This window comes from Salvelinus sp. IW2-2015, unplaced genomic scaffold, assembly GCF_002910315.2.
Source record: "Salvelinus sp. IW2-2015 unplaced genomic scaffold, ASM291031v2 Un_scaffold1187, whole genome shotgun sequence".
Lineage (NCBI taxonomy): Eukaryota > Metazoa > Chordata > Actinopteri > Salmoniformes > Salmonidae > Salvelinus > Salvelinus sp. IW2-2015.
In genome coordinates this window covers 310,982-328,770 of record NW_019942769.1, presented here as the reverse complement: position 1 = coordinate 328,770, position 17,789 = coordinate 310,982, and the positions used below count along the sequence as shown (strand labels likewise).

The 17,789-nt window shown below is 47.7% G+C and overlaps 1 long non-coding RNA gene across 1 annotated transcript in view; it reads right to left on the bottom strand.

The window, feature by feature from the left end:
- Positions 1-3,791: 3,791 nt before the first annotated feature.
- LOC112069990 (uncharacterized) overlaps positions 3,792-17,789 on the bottom strand; it is a 15,157-nt gene continuing 1,159 nt past the window's right edge. Inside the window, exon 2 of the long non-coding RNA XR_002893826.2 lies at positions 3,792-4,537. This is a non-coding gene — a long non-coding RNA (uncharacterized lncRNA). The remainder of the gene's footprint in view (positions 4,538-17,789) is intronic.

Below are 17,789 nucleotides of genomic sequence, written 5' to 3'. Positions count from 1 at the left end.
GGAGAGGATGTGGTGGTTGTCTGTCTCCCAGGCAGTGATCTGGGTTTAATGTGTGTCTGTCTGTCTCCCCAGGCAGTGATCTGGGTTTAATGTGGTGTCTGTCTGTCTCCCCAGGCAGTGATCTGGGTTTAATGTGGTGTCTGTCTGTCTCCCGCAGGCAGTGATCTGGGTTTAATGTGGTGTCTGTCTCCCCCAGGCAGTGATCTGGGTTTAATGGTGTCTGGTCCTGTCTGTCTCCCCAGGCAGTGATCTGGTTTTATATGGTGTCTGTCTGTCTCTCTCCCAGGCAGTGATCTGGGTTTAATGTGGTGTCTGTCTGTCTGTCTCCCCAGGCAGTGATCTGGGTTTAATGTGATGTCTGTCCTGTCTCCCCAGGCAGTGATCTGGGTTTAATGTGATGTCTGTCTGTCTCCCCAGGCAGTGATCTGGGTTTAATGTGGTGTCTGTCTGTCTGTTCTCCCAGGCAGTGATCTGGGTTTAATGTGGTGTCTGTCTGTCTGTCTCCCCAGGCAGTGATCTGGGTTTAATGTGGTGTCTGTCTGTCTCCCCAGGCAGTGATCTGGGTTATGTGGTGTCTGTCTGTCTGTCTGTCCCCCAGGCAGTGATCTGGGTTTAATGTGGTGTCTGTCTGTCTGTCTCCCCAGGCAGTGATTCTGGTTTAATGTGTGTTCTGTCTGTCTCCCCAGGCAGTGATCTGGGTTTAATGTGGTTGTCTGTCTGTCTTGTCCCCAGGCAGTGATCTGGGTTTAATGTGATGTCTGTCTGTCTCCCAGGCAGGTGCTTGGGTTTAATTGGTGTCTGTCTGTTCTCCCAGGCAGTGATCTGGGTTTAATGTGGTGTCTGTCTGTCTGTCTGTCCCCAGGCAGTGATTCTGGGTTTAATGTGATGTCTGTCTGTCTGTCTCCCAGGCAGTGATCTGGGTTTAATGTGGTGTCTGTCTGTCTGTCTCCCCAGGCAGTGATCTGGGTTTAATGTGATGTCTGTTTGTCTGTCTCCCCAGGCAGTGATCTGGGTTTAATGTGGTGTCTGTCTGTCTCCCCAGGCAGTGATCTGGGTTTATGTGGTGTTGTTGTCTGTCTGTCCCCAGGCAGTGATCTGGGTTTAATGTGGTGTCTGTCTGTCTCCCCCAGGCAGTGATCTGGGTTTAATGTGGTGTCTGTCTGTCTCCCAGGCAGTGATTGGGTTTAATGTGATGTCTGTCTGTCTTCCCCCAGGCAGTGATCTGGGTTTAATTGTGTGTCTGTCTGTCTCCCCAGGCAAGTGATCTGGGTTTAATGTGGTTGTCTGTCTGTCTGTCTCCCCAGCCAGTGATCTGGTTTTAATGTGATGTTGTCTGTCTGTCTCCCCAGGCAGTGATCTGGGTATAATGTGATGTCTGTCTTGTCTGTCTCCCCAGGCAGTGATCTGGGTTTAATGTGGTGTCTGTCTGTCTGTCTCCCCAGGCAGTGATCTGAGTTTAATGTGGTGTCTGTCTGTCTGTCTCCCCAGGCAGTGATCTGGGTTAATGTGGTGTCTGTCTGTCTGTCTCCCAGGCAGTGATCTGGGTTTAATGTGATGTCTGTCTGTCTCTCCCAGGCAGTGTCTGGGTTTAATGTGATGTCTGTCTGTCTGTCCCCAGCGAGTGATTCTGTGTTTAATGTGGTGTTCTGTCTGTCTCCCCAGGCAGTGATCTGGGTTTAATGTGATGTCTGTCTGTCTCTCCCCAGGCAGTGATCTGGGTTAATGTGATGTCTGTCTGTCTCCCCCAGGCAGTGATCTGGGTTTAATGTGATGTCTGTCTGTTTGTCTCCCCAGGCAGTGATCTGGGTTTAATGTGGTGTCTGTCTGTCTGTCTCCCAGGCAGTGATCTGGGTTTAATGTGATGTCTGTCTGTCTCCCCAGGCAGTGATCTGGGTTTAATGTGATGTGCTGTTCTGTCTCCCAGGCAGTGATCTGGGTTTAATGTGGTGTCTGTTTGTCTGTCCCCAGGAAGTGATCTGGGTTAATGTGGTGTCTGTCTGTCTGTCTCCCAGGCAGTGATCTGGGTTTAATGTGATGTCTGTCTGTCTTCTCCCCAGGCAGTGATCTGGGTTTAATGTGGTGTCTGTCTGTCTGTCTCCCCCAGGCAGTGATCTGGGTTTAATGTGGATGTCTGTCTGTCTCCCCCAGGCAGTGATCTGGGTTTAATGTGATGTCTGTCTGTCTGTCTCCCCAGGCAGTGATCTGGGTTTAATGTGGTGTCTGTCTGTCTGTCTCCCAGGCAGTGATCTGGGTTTAATGGTGATGTCTGTCTGTCTGTCTCCCAGGCAGTGATCTGGGTTTAATGTGATGTCTGTCTGTCTCCCAAGCAGTGATCTGGGTTAATGTGATGTCTGTTCTGTCTCCCCAGGCAGTGATCTGGGTTTAATGTGGTGTCTGTCTGTCTGTCTCCCCAGGCAGTGATCTGGGTTTAATGTGGTGTCTGTCTGTCTGTCTCCCCACAGCAGTGATCTGGTTTAATGTGATGTCTGTCTGTCTCCCAGAGGCATGTAATCTGGGTTTAATGTGATGTCTGTCTGTCTGTCTCCCCAGGCAGTGATCTGGGTTTAATGTGGTGTCTGTCTGTCTCCCCAGGCAGTGATCTGGGTTTAATGTGATGTCTGTTCTGTCTCCCCAGGCAGTGATCTGGGTTATATGTGTGTCTGTCTGTCTGTCTCCCAGGCAGTGATCTGTGGTTTATGTGGTGTCTGTCTGTCTGTCTCCCCAGGCAGTGATCTGGGTTTAAATGTGGTGTCTGTCTGTCTGTCTCCCCAGCAGTGATCTGGGTTTAATGTGGTGTCTGTCTGTCTGTCTCCCCAGGCAGTGATCTGGGTTTAATGTTGGTGTCTGTCTGTCTCCCCAGGCAGTGATCTGGGTTTAATGTGATGTTCTGTCTGTCTCCCCAGGCAGTGATCGTGGGTTTAATGTGTGTCTGTCTGTCTCCGCCAGGCAGTGATCTGGGTTTAATGTGGGTGTCTGTCTGTCTCCCCCAGGCAGTGATCTGGGTTTAATGTGGTGTCGTCTGTCTCCCCAGGCAGTGATCTGGTTTAATGTGATGTCTGTCTGTCTCCCCCAGGCAGTGGATCTGGGTTTAATGTGATGTCTGTCTGTCTCCCCAGGCAGTGCACGGTGGGGTACTGTAGTTTATGAAGCATTTCGTAACATAACTCAATGTGACTACCAGCCCCATGACTGACACATCACTGACTTAGACACATGGGGGTTGAGGAGAATCAATTATGTTTCAAGGAATCCCTTACATCAGCATGCTCGCACGTGCACACGCGCACAGACAGATGTGTGTCTGCTTCTGCATTTTAGGAACTGATATCTCTCACACACACACACACACACACACGTGCACACGCCTCTGCTCCTAGAAAATAATAAGCATGCCACCAACATTTGAGGGTGAACTAAATTAGTTTACTGAAAGGAGGGCAGTTTAAAAAATGAAAACAGTTGATGGCATTCATCAAAAACATAGTCTTCCCATTCTTGTCAAGTCTAAATCCAAAAGCAGGAAAAGGTAAGGCACTGAGTTGTATTTTCAGATTTACAGGCATCATATTGTAAATGTCTATAGGCTTTAACCTGCTCTGAAAGAACAAGATAGGAAATTGGTAWTTTTGCAGGGTTGGGGTCAGTTCAAATTTAAAGCAGAAAAACTACAATTTCAATTGAATAATTGGAAAAATATATATCTATTGTATCTAATGTAAATCTATTTGAATAACTTTGCAACTAACTGAAACGTAAAAGTAATTTATTTCGAGAGTTGTTAAAAAAAAATGATTTGAAATTTAAATCACTTCTGGAGTGGACTGCCTTTAAATCTAATTGACCCCGACCCCGTCTTCATGGATAATATTTTAATTTCACCTCTCACTTTCACCGGAAGCACTTAAAAAACGACAGACAGAATTTGAGTGTAAAAATATGAGATTTTGCAGACAAGCATCAAGCAGGGTCAATTCCATTTCAACTCAAGTCAATTCAGGAAGTAAACTGAAATCTCGTCAATGCTTCTCAATGAGAACAATAGAATTAGAAGTTTTAGTCAACTTCCTGAATTAAAGACATTTAAAATGGAATTGACCCCAAACCCTGGTGAGCATAATATGAATACACGTTAGTTTCAGATAACTGTTACACAATTATTGGAAATATTAATGATTCATAGTACGAAACAGCAATGAAAATATATATTAGAAAATAAAAAGGAAAAACACAATTCCAAAAACAATATTTTACATATATCCACTCTGCATTACTAGTCTTCACATGAAAAAGTGGACAGTCTGGAAACATTAGACCTGGGTTTAAATACAATTCGAAATCTTTCAAATACCTAGACAAATTGCTCTAGCTTTCCTGGAGTGTTAGGTGGGTGGGGTTTTGCAGTTCCGCAATTTTCTATTGGTTCCATCACGCCAGGCATGCTCAATCAAGCCCCAGCTAAACCGATTTCAAATAGTGTTTGAACCCACGTCTGTTCTCTTAACTCAGACAGCTGGTAAAGACCTTCATCACGGCGTCCCTGGAGAAGAAGGGAACACAGAAGTGTTAGGAGAATCGGTGATAAATGACAAGACTTCATGAAGGGTATTTGCATGAACAATCCAGTAGGCTATATTTACCTGAAAAGCAGAAGAACAAAAACAAMAAAATAAATGATGAAAGCAATTGTGGATAACACAGTGATTTCTTTCTAGTATTTTAAATATTTTTTTGGTACCCACCACAGATATTTTACCTTTTCTTGATAACAATTACTGTATATCACCAGAAAGGTACTTTACAGTATTGTGATTGCATTTTATTAGATTAATCTTTTGTTGTTATAGGTGTGGCTCATGCATATTTAATTATGTTTTGGCGGGAAAGCAGCACATGTTCAGTGATGCCCCTGCCCCACTCCAGATATTGGAATTATGCATCACAACCTGCAGTCACCACAGCAACAGCAAAACAAGGTCACTCGTCCATCTCAATTCTCTCTCCCCCTCTTCCGCCTCCCCCTCATTCTTTCTTTCTCGCCGTCAACCGCTCTCTCTACCCCTATCCATGTGTTGCTAGGCAGACTTTCCTTGCCCTCCACCCTCAACACCTACTGAGGGAGCTGTGAAGCTGAACCAGTACAGGTTAAAAAGAGGGCGGGATGGAGGGAGGAGAGAGAGAGGAAGTACGAGGGGGTTGGTGGAAACGACTGGTGTCTTTCCTGCTTCTCTGACTTGCAGTGAGCTCACCCCCCTTCACATAAAGGCACATACACACACACACACACATCTTTCCTCTATCCTTATTGGCTCTACACCGGAGGCAACAGACTGCTATTTTAACAAACGGCTTCCTAAAACACACCACATAAATAAATGATAATTGACTGAAATGATGACACCCCGGTGCAAGTCTATTCTAGGATACCCCAGATAAGGTGCGTCTCAAAGGGCACCCTATTCCCTATTAAGCGCACTAACTTTGACCAGAGCCCTTTGGGATACCCTATGGGCCTTGGTCAAAAGTAGTGCACTATATTAGGGAAGAGGGTGCCGTTTAGGACACAACCATAGTTCCCTGAGCTGTCGTATATAGAAAGAGCAGATGCAGCAGGTTCGACCGGGGACACGGGGAGAGCAGCAGGTTTGACCGGGGACACGGGGAGAGCAGCAGGTTTAACCGGGGACACGGGGAGAGCAGCAGGTTTGACCGGGACACGGGGAGGAGCAGCAGCGTTTGACCGGGAACACGGGGAGAGCAGCAGGTTTATACCGGGGAACGGAGCAGCAGCAGGTTTGACCGGGGACATGGGGAGAGCAGCAGCTTTAACCGGGACAAGACGGTAACCGGGATGAAGCAGCAGGTTTAACACCTGGAGGGGACTAACCGGCCGGGGCAGCAGGTTCGACCGGGGACATACCGCATTCTCGTACCAGAAGTTGGTTTGCCCTCTGTGATGTCCATCACCCGCATTCTCGTAACCAGAAAGTTGGGTATGGCCCTCTGTGATGTCATCACCGCATTCTCTACCAGAAAATTGGTGGGCCCTCTGTGATGGTCATCACCGGCATTCTCTACTAGAAAGTTGGTTTGGCCCTCGGATGTCTCCACTGTTTGCCAGAAAGAGTGGCCTCTGTGATCACCGCATTCTCTACCAAAAGTTGGTGGGGCCCTCTGTGATGTCATCACCCGCATTCTTCTACCAAGAAAGTTGGTGGGCCCCTCTGTGATGTATCACCCAGTTCCTTGACCGAAGGGTGGGCGCGCCATCTGTTAATGGTCATCACCGCCATCTTCTTACCAGAAAGTTGGGTTTTGGCCCCCTCTGTTGATGTCATCACCCCATTCTCTACACAGAAAGTTGTGTTGGGCCCTCTGTGATGTCATCACCCCATTCTCTACCAGAAAGTTGGTGGGCCCTCTGTGGACGTCACAGAGGTTGACTTGCTTATGTTTTTCATTTATAAAGCCCTTTCACAAATATCTCCACTGTGCCTTAACATCATTACTAAACTTTATTATATAGGAGTTACCACACCCGGTGCTCAGGGATGGAGAACTCCTGGAAATTCCGTTTTGGTCTCGACTGAGTTAGATAAATCAGCTAGTTTCCTTGCAACGACGACGACGCGCGGCCACTGTGTCATTCGTGATTTCCAGATCGCGTGCAGGCAGCGTTTTCATAGCCATGACGAACGACGTGCAGGGAGCGTTTTATAGCCATGACGGACGACCGTGAGGAGCGTTTTATAGCCATGACGACGACGTGAGGAGGGGGAGCGCGGTAACGGGACGGGTAGGGAGAGCGGCTGTTTGACCGGCCGGGGAGGCCAGCAGGTTTGGACGGGGGACATGGGGAGCAGCAGGTTAACCGGGGGACAGCAGCAGGTTTTTTTTAACGGGGACATGGCGGAGAGCAGCAGGTTTAACCGGGAACGGGCGAGAGCAGCCAAGGTTTATTAACCGGGACACGGGGAGGGCAGGTTCGACCTGGGGAACATCACCGCATTCTCTTACCAGAAAGTTGGGTTGGGCCCTCGCTTGTTGTATGTGCTCCCATGATCACCGCGATTCTGCTACCAGATAAGGAGTGGGGCGTTTTTATGAGCGCTCGCCGCACGACTCTTGTATGTCATCACCGCATCTGTTTTTCTCTTCCAGAAAGTTGGTGTGGCCCTCTGGTTGATCATCACCGGCATCTCTACTAGAGGTTTGGTTGCGGTCCCCTCGAGGAAGCGTTTGTTCCGAATGTGTTCACTACGACATTCGTGCGGACGGAATTTTCCGTTCTACCAGAGGTTTATGTAGCGCATTGGGGCCCATCGGACGATGTGATGTCATCCCGCTTCCTCTACCAGGAGGTTGGTTGGTGCCCTCTCGTGGGAGGGTTTTATAGCCATGACGACGACGTTGTTGGATGTGCTCTCACCTCGCTTTACTTCATAGCGCGAATTGGACGATTCGGGTGGGAGCCCTCGTTGTTTGGGAGGGACTTTTCTATATCGCCATCCGTGGCCAGTTTTCACGGACTTCTTGCAGAAAAGGAGTGTGCTTTATGAGGCCATTGATGGACGACCTCTGTTTTGATTCTCATCACCCATTCTCTACCGAAAACGTTTGGTGGGCCCCTCTGTGATGTCACTTCCGATCGCCCATGTTCCAGGTCTACCAGGACAGTTTTGGTGGGCCCTCGTTGTGCACATGTACGCGAGCGTTTGGTTACGAGGTAGTGCCTTTTATGTTATTATGTCTCACATTTGTCTAGACAGAGCCGTTTGAGTACAAAATAGGGTCCTTTCCACTTGTGGGTTCTCAGACTCTCATGCGATCTCTAGCTAAAACCTTTAAGTGATAGGAGTAGTCACAGACCGGGCGGGCTGTTATCATCGAGGCTCGCAGTGGACGGAACTCTGGACGTGAGAGTAGTCGCTCTTGATTGAGCCATCGCTTACGGCGCTCGAGGTTTTGATAAGAGAAATCAGCTTTTGGGCAGTTTTTCTCTTGGCACCATGGACGCCGACCCGGTGTAGAGGCGTGTGTTCTAATGCTCCTATGATCGACGCACCCTGTCGTGAAGCGGAGCGGTGCAGGTTGGTTTTTAATAGCATAGCCGAGCACGACGTGAGGTGAGGGGGCTTGGTTAATATGCACCCTGCGCGAGACGAGTCGTGAGGACAGGGCGATGGTGCTTTTATAGGCCTTGACCGACCGATGATAGCCATTTGACGACGACGTTGAGGAGCGCTTTTATAAGCCATCGTGTGACAGGGCGCGAAGCGTTGAGTGTAGTGATACCATGACGACGACTTGAGGAGCGTTTTTATCGCCCATGTCGAGCGACCGCGCGCGACGGGTGAGGTGTTATGGAGGTGCATTAGCCTAATGGCACGGCACTCGGACAGACGAGTCGTGAGGAGTCGAGGGTATTGGTTATATTGCCATGACTCGACTCCGACGTATGAGACGGAGGGTATGGGATTGGGGGCTTTTGCCATGACCGCCCTGACGACCGTGGACGGAGGGGGCTTTGATGGAAGTTTTGTCTGAATCAGGCACCGTCATGACGTACGACGAGGAGGGCTTTGTTTAGTGAACCGGAAGCGTTTTTAGTTCGTGCACGTCGTGAGAACGGAGCGCTGTTAATCGATGGCGCATGACCGTACCACGCGGTTTTTATAGCCATGACGACGACGTGGAGGGAGGGCTGTTTGAGGGCGCCGGACTTTGTGATAGGACGCACATTGACCGGTGGAGGCGAGGCGGCTTGTTGTATTAAGGCCATGACGATCTTTAATAAGCGTGAGGCGAGATGGGGCTTTAAGCCCATGCCGAAGATGACGACGTGGGAGGGGCTTTATAGCCATTGACGACGGAGCTGTGAGGAGCGTTTTATAGCCATGACGACGACGTGAGGAGGGCTTTTATAGCCATGACGACGACGTGAGGAGGGTTTATAGCCATGACAGACGACGTTGTAGGAGCGTTTTTATAGCATGATGACGGAGTGAAGGAGGGCCGTGTTATGGAATTCGGGCGTTTTATAGACTAGCCATCGACGAACCGTACGACGGTACGACCGTTAGTGAGAGGGGCTGATGTGGGTAAGCCTATTGAATCTGCCGAATAAGCCATGACGACGACGTAAGGGCTTATAGCCATGCGGACGAAACGACGTGAGGACGCTGATATAGCCATGATGTACGACTGTGAGGACGGGCTGTTGAGTGAGCGTTTTATTAGCCGCCCCAATTGCGACGGACGTCGTAGAGGGGCGGGCTTATTATAGCTTGAGGATGACGAGCGCGACGGCTGTTATAGCCATGCAGTCGCAGTGAGCGGGCTTATATAGCCCGTCGATTTGACGACGCGAGCTGGGGGGCTTTATCAGCTTCTATGACGACGCGTTAGAGAGCGGTTTTTCTAATTCTCTCATCGACCTGACGGACACTGGAGAAGGGCCTTTATAGCGTCATGAGGACGCGTAAGAGGAGGGCTGTTATAGCCATTGACGACACCGTGTCGAGGGGTGCTTTTAGGGCCATGACGCCGATCGTGAGGAGGGTTTATAGCTACATTTTGACGACGACTGTGCCCATGGTGGGAGACAGTTTTATAGCCATCGACGGCGACACGTACGAGTGTGGAGGGCTAGTGGGTTTATAGCCATGCCTGACTTAGCGCCAGTGAGGGACAGACGGAGCGGCTTGTGTGAGGAGCGTTTTAGCCCTTGACGACGACTGTGGGAGGGCTTTATTAGCCATGCGACCGACGGTGGAGGAGCGTTTTATAGCCCCGCAAGTGATTGAGCCCGGGAGCTTTATTGCCATGACGACGACGTTGCAGGAGCGTTATTATAGCCATTGATGCGACGACGTGGAGGAGCGTTTTTATAGCCATGACGACGACGTCGTGGAGAGGAGGGGCGATTTGGGCCTTTTAGTAGCCACTTTGAACCGCCGACGACGTGAGTTGGAGCGTATTATAAGCCGCATGACGCGTTATTTGCGACATCGACCGGACTCGAGCAGGGTAGGGCTTTGAGTAGGAGGGCCATGTATCTGAATCGGGCAACATGAAGCCGCGGACGGAGCGCTGTTGTAAGTGATGAGCCGGTTTTGGATAGCCCGAATTCGACGACCCGCCGGAACGATGGATGGAAGGCGGGTCCTTAGTTTTAGCCTGTCCCCGTCGATTGGACGGCTGTTGATGGAAGGAGGGTTTTTATAGTATCGCCCATATTGACGACGAACACGGGGCGAGGGTCTTAATGGAATGGAGCCTTATGACGACGACTATAGCCCGCTGGAGTGACCGCGGACGACCTTGTATAGGCCATGACGACGACGTTGAGGTGAGGAAGCGGTGTTATAGCCCTTATGACGATCATAGAGACCCATGGACGTGCGGAGCCGTTTGTGTTGATGAGCGATGCTTCTATTAATTGGACCCGATACGACGATGAGCTCGGGAGGAAGAGGCGTCTTTATAGCGCTGAGTGCGACGGACGGCGTGATGGTGAGCTAGGCTCTTTATAGCATGCAACTGACGGAACCGTTGAGGAGCGGTCCGACGTTTATAGCCATGACGACGGGACGGAGGAGGGAGCGTTTGGTACTGTCTCACTAATGACATCGACACGTGGAACGCGTGAGGAGGTGGAGCGGGGGCTTATGCCATTTGACGACGGACGTGAGGATGCGTTGTTATAGCCATGACGCGACGTGGAGGAGGGCTTTATTGAGCGCCATGAACGGACGACTGTCGAGGAGGCCTTTTATAGTCCATTGCGACGACGTGAGGGCGTTTTTAGCCATTTTTGATGGCACCGTTCGTGAGGAGCTGTTTTTTAATAAGGCCGCCTTTGCCAGCGATCGTTGAGGAGGCTTTATGCCTGGACGACGACGTGAGGAGCGTTTTATGCCATTGCGACGACGTGAGGAGGGTTCGTATGAGCGCGCACCAGTGGCACTGTACGACTTATATGAGGCGGCCTATTAATCGGCGCACCTGAGCTCGGACGACGTGAGGAGCAGGAGCGGTTTGATTTAGCTCCATGACGACGGACCCATGGGAAGCGCGACGACGAGTGAGGGGAGGCGTTGTTTTTTTTAGTCCATTAGACGACCCAGATGACGCGTGAGGGAGAGGGCGGATTTTATATGTTTCCTGACGGCAGATGGCATATCTTCCTCCTCCTAACTTTATAGCATGTTGGTGGAGGTGCAGCTTTTTATAGTGAGTCAATTCGACCTCTCTGCGTATATACATGATGATTGGAGATCGCGTAGTGAAGGGGCTCGATTTTATCTGTGATCGACCGACGTCGCTCGCTAGGTGGATTCCTGTTTTTTTGACTAGACACATTTTTGATAGTATTGACCGATATGTGTAAACGCGCGCGGTTCCTTCTCAGCCCATGGGGTTTGCCGAACGATTTTGTTGTGTTCAGGGTGCTTGCTCGAAGTCTTGTTTAATTAGCCTCTGCCGCAACTCTCGAGTTTTTGTTAAGACGTTATAGCTCCACCCATGGTAGGGCCGTCTCCTGGCTTTCAGGGCGGAGCCGGTTTTTATAGCCCCCAGGTTGTTCGGACGGACGTGGGTATGGAAATGGTGGGGTGAGGAGGTGAGGGACAGGCAGATGTGACGCTGTTACTTCTTCCATATGGGAATATTTCCACATCAGCTTTGTGGTTGTACAGAGAGGAATGCAGGTGAGGACACCCATTTGAGATGACACTTTAGAGGGTGGGGCCTCACCCAACTTCACACTAAAGGGAGAGAGAAATCCTTGACTCAGACACAGCTGGCTGAACAAGCCATGCCTTTAGTGGCGGGGGGGGGGGGGGGGGGCTCGAGGTAGATTGTATGTTTAATCCTCCCTGACCTTCAGAGAGAGGGATTCCAAGACAGAATCACCACTAAAATCCCCCAAAAGCCAACTTGCAGGGGTCAATCAGAGGTTATCACTGATAATTATATGAATACTACGCAACAACAAAAAGAGACATATTAGCAAGTTCAAAAACTGGAAGCCTGGAGCAGGAAGGGTGTGTGAGAACAAACTAATAGCTGACCCCCCCCCCCTTTTGTTTTTACACTGCTCGCTGTTTATTATCTACGCATAGTCACTTTTCAAATTACCTCGACTAACCTGTACCCCTCCCGCACATTGACTCGGTACCGGTACCCCCTGTATATATAGTTCTGTTTATGTTACGTCATTTTCTTGTGTCACTTTTTGATACATTTATATTTTTTACTTTAGTTTATTTATGAAATATTTTTTAACTCTTTCTTGAACTGCATTGTTAGTTAAGGGCTTGTTAGTAAGCATTTCATGTAAGGTCTACTACACCTGTTATATTTGACGCATGTGAGCAATACCATTTGCAGGCGCGGCTGGGTGAGAACATTAAAACCAACAGCTGAAACTGGGTGGGGTGGGGAGCTGCCATTTTGCTATTGCTCTTGTGATTCCTGGTGTGGACGGCGTACCGTCGGGGTGTGTAAGGAGCGCGCTTTTTGGGTCTGTTCAGCCGCTCCACCATAGGTGGACACGCACATATCGTGCGTGAAGCGTTATTTGGTGCTGCCAATCGTACCTTCCGCGAAATTGACCAGACCCATAAGGGGCCCATGTGCTCTGCGTCTCAAAGTAGTGCCAAGATTTGGTAAGAGGAGATAGACTTCCATTGTGGGACGCATCCTTAGAGGGGATTAGCAACATATGGTGGAACCAAACAGCGGGGTGTTTAGAAGTAAATAAATACATGTTTTCATTCAGGGACCAGTGTGTGTGTGTGTGTGTGTGCGCACTTAGTTCAGTTGGCACTCTGCCATTTGTAGATGGACGACTGCTGCTCTCAAAAGATAAAACATCTGTGTCTCTTTGAGTTTGTCATTATTCCTTAAAGAGCACTGCACTTCCTTATTCGGCCTCATTCTGAAGATGGGATAAAACTGCTTCTCCAATAGAAATCCCCGATCACATTTGTAGGCGATGTCATGGCGACGTTGGCTAGCTAAGGTCATGCGTAGAAACACGTCATCGTGTCTAATGGTTTTCTGGAGCCAAACTGCGCCTCTGGGTTTAGAAACTGATTGCACCTTAAGAAATGCTAGCAGCAAGGCCTCCCTAGTGGCGCTGTGGTCTAAGGCACTGCATCGCAATGGTTGAGGCGTCACTACAGACCAGGGTTCGTTCCTAGGCTGTATCATAACCAGCCGTGAACCAGGAGTTCCATAGGGCAGTGCACAATTGGCCCAGCGTCGTCCGGGTTAGGGGAGGGTTTGGCCGGGTTGGGGCTTTACTTGGCTCATCAGTCTAACAATCTTCCCGGGTCTTCCTTCACACCACCTGATAAGAGGTCCTGGATGGCAGAGAGCTCGGCCTCTACTGGGGCCGTCCCCACCACCCTCTGTAACACCATGCGATCGAGGGCGGTGATGCAGCGTGTCATGATGCTCTCAATGGTGCAGCTGTAGAACATTTTGAGAATTTGAGTAGCCCATGCCAAACCTTTCAACCTCCTGAGGGGGAGGAGGTGCTGTCACACCTTCTTCGCACGTGAGTGGACCATTATAATAAAATAAAAATCTCTCCAATTTCGTGATATCCAACTGGAAGTTACAGTTTTGTCCCATCGCTGCAACTCCCATACGGACTCGGGATAGGTGAAGGTCGAGTGCCATGCGTCCTCCGAAACACAACCCTGATAAGCCGCAGTGCCCTCTTGACACACTGCTCGCTTAGTTCGCAAGCCAGCCGCACCAATGTGTCGAAGGAAACACTGTGCGACTGAAGTCAGCTTGCAGGCGCCCAGCCCGCCACAAGGAGTCGCTAGAGCGCAATGAGACATCCCGGCCGGCCAAACCCTCCCCTAACCCAGACGATGCTGTCCCAATTGTGCACCGCCTCACGGGTCTCCCAGTCACGGCCGGCTGTGACACAGCCTGGGATCGAACCAGATCTGTAGTGATACCGCTGCGCCACTCAGGAGGCAAGTGGAACATTTTAAGTCATTAGTGATTTGGACACAGAGGGACTTAAAGCTCTCGACCCGCTCCACTGCAGCCCTGTCGAAGTGGATGGGGGCGTGCTCGCCCCCTTGGTTTCCTGTAGTCCACGATCAGCTCCTTGGTCTTACTGACATTGAGGGAGAGGTTGTTGTCCCGGCACCACACTGCCAGTTCTCTGATCTCCTCCCTGTAGGCTGTCTCATCGTTGCCGGTGATCAGGCCTATCACCGTRGTGRCATCAGCAAACTTGATGATAGTGTTGGAGTCGTGGGTGAACAGGGAGTAGGAGGGGACTAAGCACACACCCCTGTGGGGCCCCCGTGTTGAACGTCAGCGTGGTGGCGGTGATGTTGCCTACCCTCACCACCTGGTGTCGGCCCATCAGGAAGTCCAGGTTCCAGTTGCAGAGGGAGGTGTTWAGTCCCAGGGTCCTTAGCTTGGAGGGTACTATGGTGTTGAACGCTGAGCTGTAGTCAATGAACAGTATTCTCATATAGGTATTCCTGTTGTCTAGGTGGGTGAGGGCAGTGTTGCTTGCAATTGAGATTGCGTCTTCTATGGATCTGTTGGGGCGGTATGCAAATTGGAGTGGGTCTAGTGTGTCTGGGATGATGTGTGCCATAACCAGCCTCTCAAAGCACTTCCTGATTAGATGTGAGTGCTACAGGGCAGTAGTCATTGTGTCTCGAAGCACTTCCTGATTACAGATGTGAGTGCTACAGGGCAGTAGTCATTGTGTCTTGAATTTTTCTTGAGTTCTTGAGAAGAGGAATGGCTTCAGTGCCGTTTAGTCGTTTACAACTTTCTAACTATTACCAGTGTGTGTGTGTGTGTGTGTGTGTGTGTCTGGCAGTGTTTCATGGGAAATGATGTTCCTACTCAGGTCGCAGTGAGGACACAAGATGCTCGTGAATGGATTTTGGAATATTGACAAGTTGCAGTTGGGATACAATTGCGCTCTGATCATCTTAAATTCTAATTTGTGGCAGACTCCAGTGATTGACAGTATCAAACACATCAGCAAGTGGCCKCTCCATTAAAGGGCTTAGGGKCAAGCGTTAWTTTAACATAACATTGGCTGAGCGTTGTCTTATGTAAACAAGTCTGAAGCGCTGCGTAAAATGGGCAGGTCTGTCTGCCTGTCTSGAGGTTCGGACTGCTCTGATTGGATAGAGCACGCACAGCTGATTCTCTTGTATTAGTGGGCCCTGGGCATGATGGTAACCCATACCCTCCCAGTAAGTCATGACAAAACACACTTCATGGCCAACTTATCCTATTTCCACTTTTGTAGTCAATTTTGACACTAGAATAAATGTTGCCGACTCATATCAATGAACCCTTAGAACCAACTTCTCTGTTTCTAAACGGCCTAAGGGGCATTTGACCTTTAACCTTGTCCATGAGGTTTGTGTCAACTCAAGAATGTACCAACTGGACCACTGAAATCACACACACCAGAAGAACATAGAACCCACACACACACCAGAAGAATATAGAACCCAGGTCCCTAAAGTGATCACACACACCAGAAGAACATAGGACCCAGGTCCCTAAAGTGCTGCATCATAATATTTTGCTGTGAGACCAATAATTTTATTCTGGGAGCCCTGTGCGACCAATAGTTTTATTCTAGGAGCCCTGTGAGACCAATAGTTTTATTCTAGGAGCCCTGTGAGACCAATAGTTTTATTTTAGGAGCCCTGTGAGACCAATAGTTTTATTTTAGGAGCCCTGTGCGACAACACAAACATCTCAACTAGGGAAAACCTCTCCCAGATAATAGCTGTAGTAATGATAAAGCGTCGCTGTACCGTTGTTATTTCCCAGTGTCCTGGAGAAAGAAGTGAGTGCAGATTCGATAGCGCCATTGGTTGGACCATTACTACAGCGGCTTCCTTCTAGCCCGACCAGACTAAAAGATCTGACCCATTTTTATCTTCCGATAGCGGATCCGCCGGGACCGCATTTTACATTCATAAACCATGCCGTGAGCCGTTCTAAAACGGCTTGTTATTTTGATGTTAACAAACGGGTAACATTAGCAGTATATTCACACATCTGGAGGCAGAGAAAGAAAGGACAGGGGACATTTTCTTCAGGAAGTCGATGATCATACGAATGAACGAACGACAGATCTCTTGCACGACATCAACACAAACCTGACATTTTTACAGTGTTACAATTTTCAATGTAACTCAATAGGAAAATAGTGCTTTTTACACAATGTAGAAACCTAATTTCAATGACAGATATTCGTATCAACATTTTAGGCTTTTATAATAAACCAAATGTCTTTAGTGTTACATATCAGTTTCTAGGGCATAACATGTGCTTCAAAAGCAGCTAAAATTCATATTAGGCCCAATACAGGCTGTATAGCAGTCAATTTATACAATCTTTTTCCTCATGTGGTGCTCCTAACTATTTRTTTTTTTTTTTTTTTTWATTAGGAGCACCACTTGCTATAAATTAGAGCCCTGGGTGCACCTTGTGTACGGAGCTTTGACTGAAATCACACCAACAACCAGTAATATCAGACTGAGAAATAAAGGGAAACTCTTCTACCTGTGCAGTAAGACACTAATAAACAAATGTATTTATTACAGTTAAAAAACTGGTATATAACAAAGTAAATAAGTAACAACCCCCCCCCCCCCCCCCCAATGATCCAAACCTTGCCTATTGGGCACAGGGTGGGGGCGGTCAAGGCACTGGGTGCCACAAATCACACCAGATAAGGTTAAGTTAGTTAGACTCATTAGGATAAGTTAGTTAAACTCATTAAGATAAGTTAGTTAAACCTCATTAAGATAAGTTAGTTAAATCATTAAGATAAGTTAGTTAACTCATTAAGATAATTAGTTAAGACTCATTAAGATAAGTTAGTTAGACTCATTAAGATAAGTTAGTTAAACTCATTAAGATAGTTAGTTAAACTCATTAAGATAAGTTAGTTAACTCATTAAGATAAGTTAGTTACTCATTAAGATAGTTAGTTAAACTCATTAAGATAAGTTAGTTAAACTCATTAAGATAAGTTAGTTAAACTATTAAGACTATAGTATAAGATAAGTTGTTAGACTCATTAAGATAAGTTAGTTAGACTCATTAAGATAAGTTAGTTAGACTCATTAAGATAAGTTAGTTAAACTCATTAAGATAAGTTAGTTAAACTCATAAGATAAGTTAGTTAGACTCATTAAGATAAGTTAGTTAGACTCATTAAGATAAGTTAGTTAGACTCATTAAATAAGTTAGTTAAACTCATTAAGATAAGTTAGTTAAATCATTAAGATAAGTTAGTTAACTCATAGTAGTATAACTCATTAAATAAGTTAGTTAACTATTAAGATAAGTGTTAACCTATTAAGATAAGTTAGTTAAACTCATTAAGATAAGTTAGATCATTAGATAAGTTAGTTAGACAATACATTAAGATAAGTAGTTAGACTCATTAAGATAAGTTAGTTAGACTCATTAAGATAAGTTAGTTAAACTCATTAAGATAAGTAGTTAAACTCATTAAGATAAGTTAGTTAGACTCATTAAGATAAGTTAGTTAAACTCATTAAGATAAGTTATGTTAACTAACTGATCCACAAAAGGGTTCATGTACCGTAGTTTGAAACATATCCTCTTACCTGGAAATGGAATATAAGAGATGCTGTACCTGAAAGAGAAACAAGGGGGGAAAAGAGTGAGTATATACCATACAGGTGTACTATACAGGTATAGTATGAGTAACCTATATTACAATATCAGGATCTAGT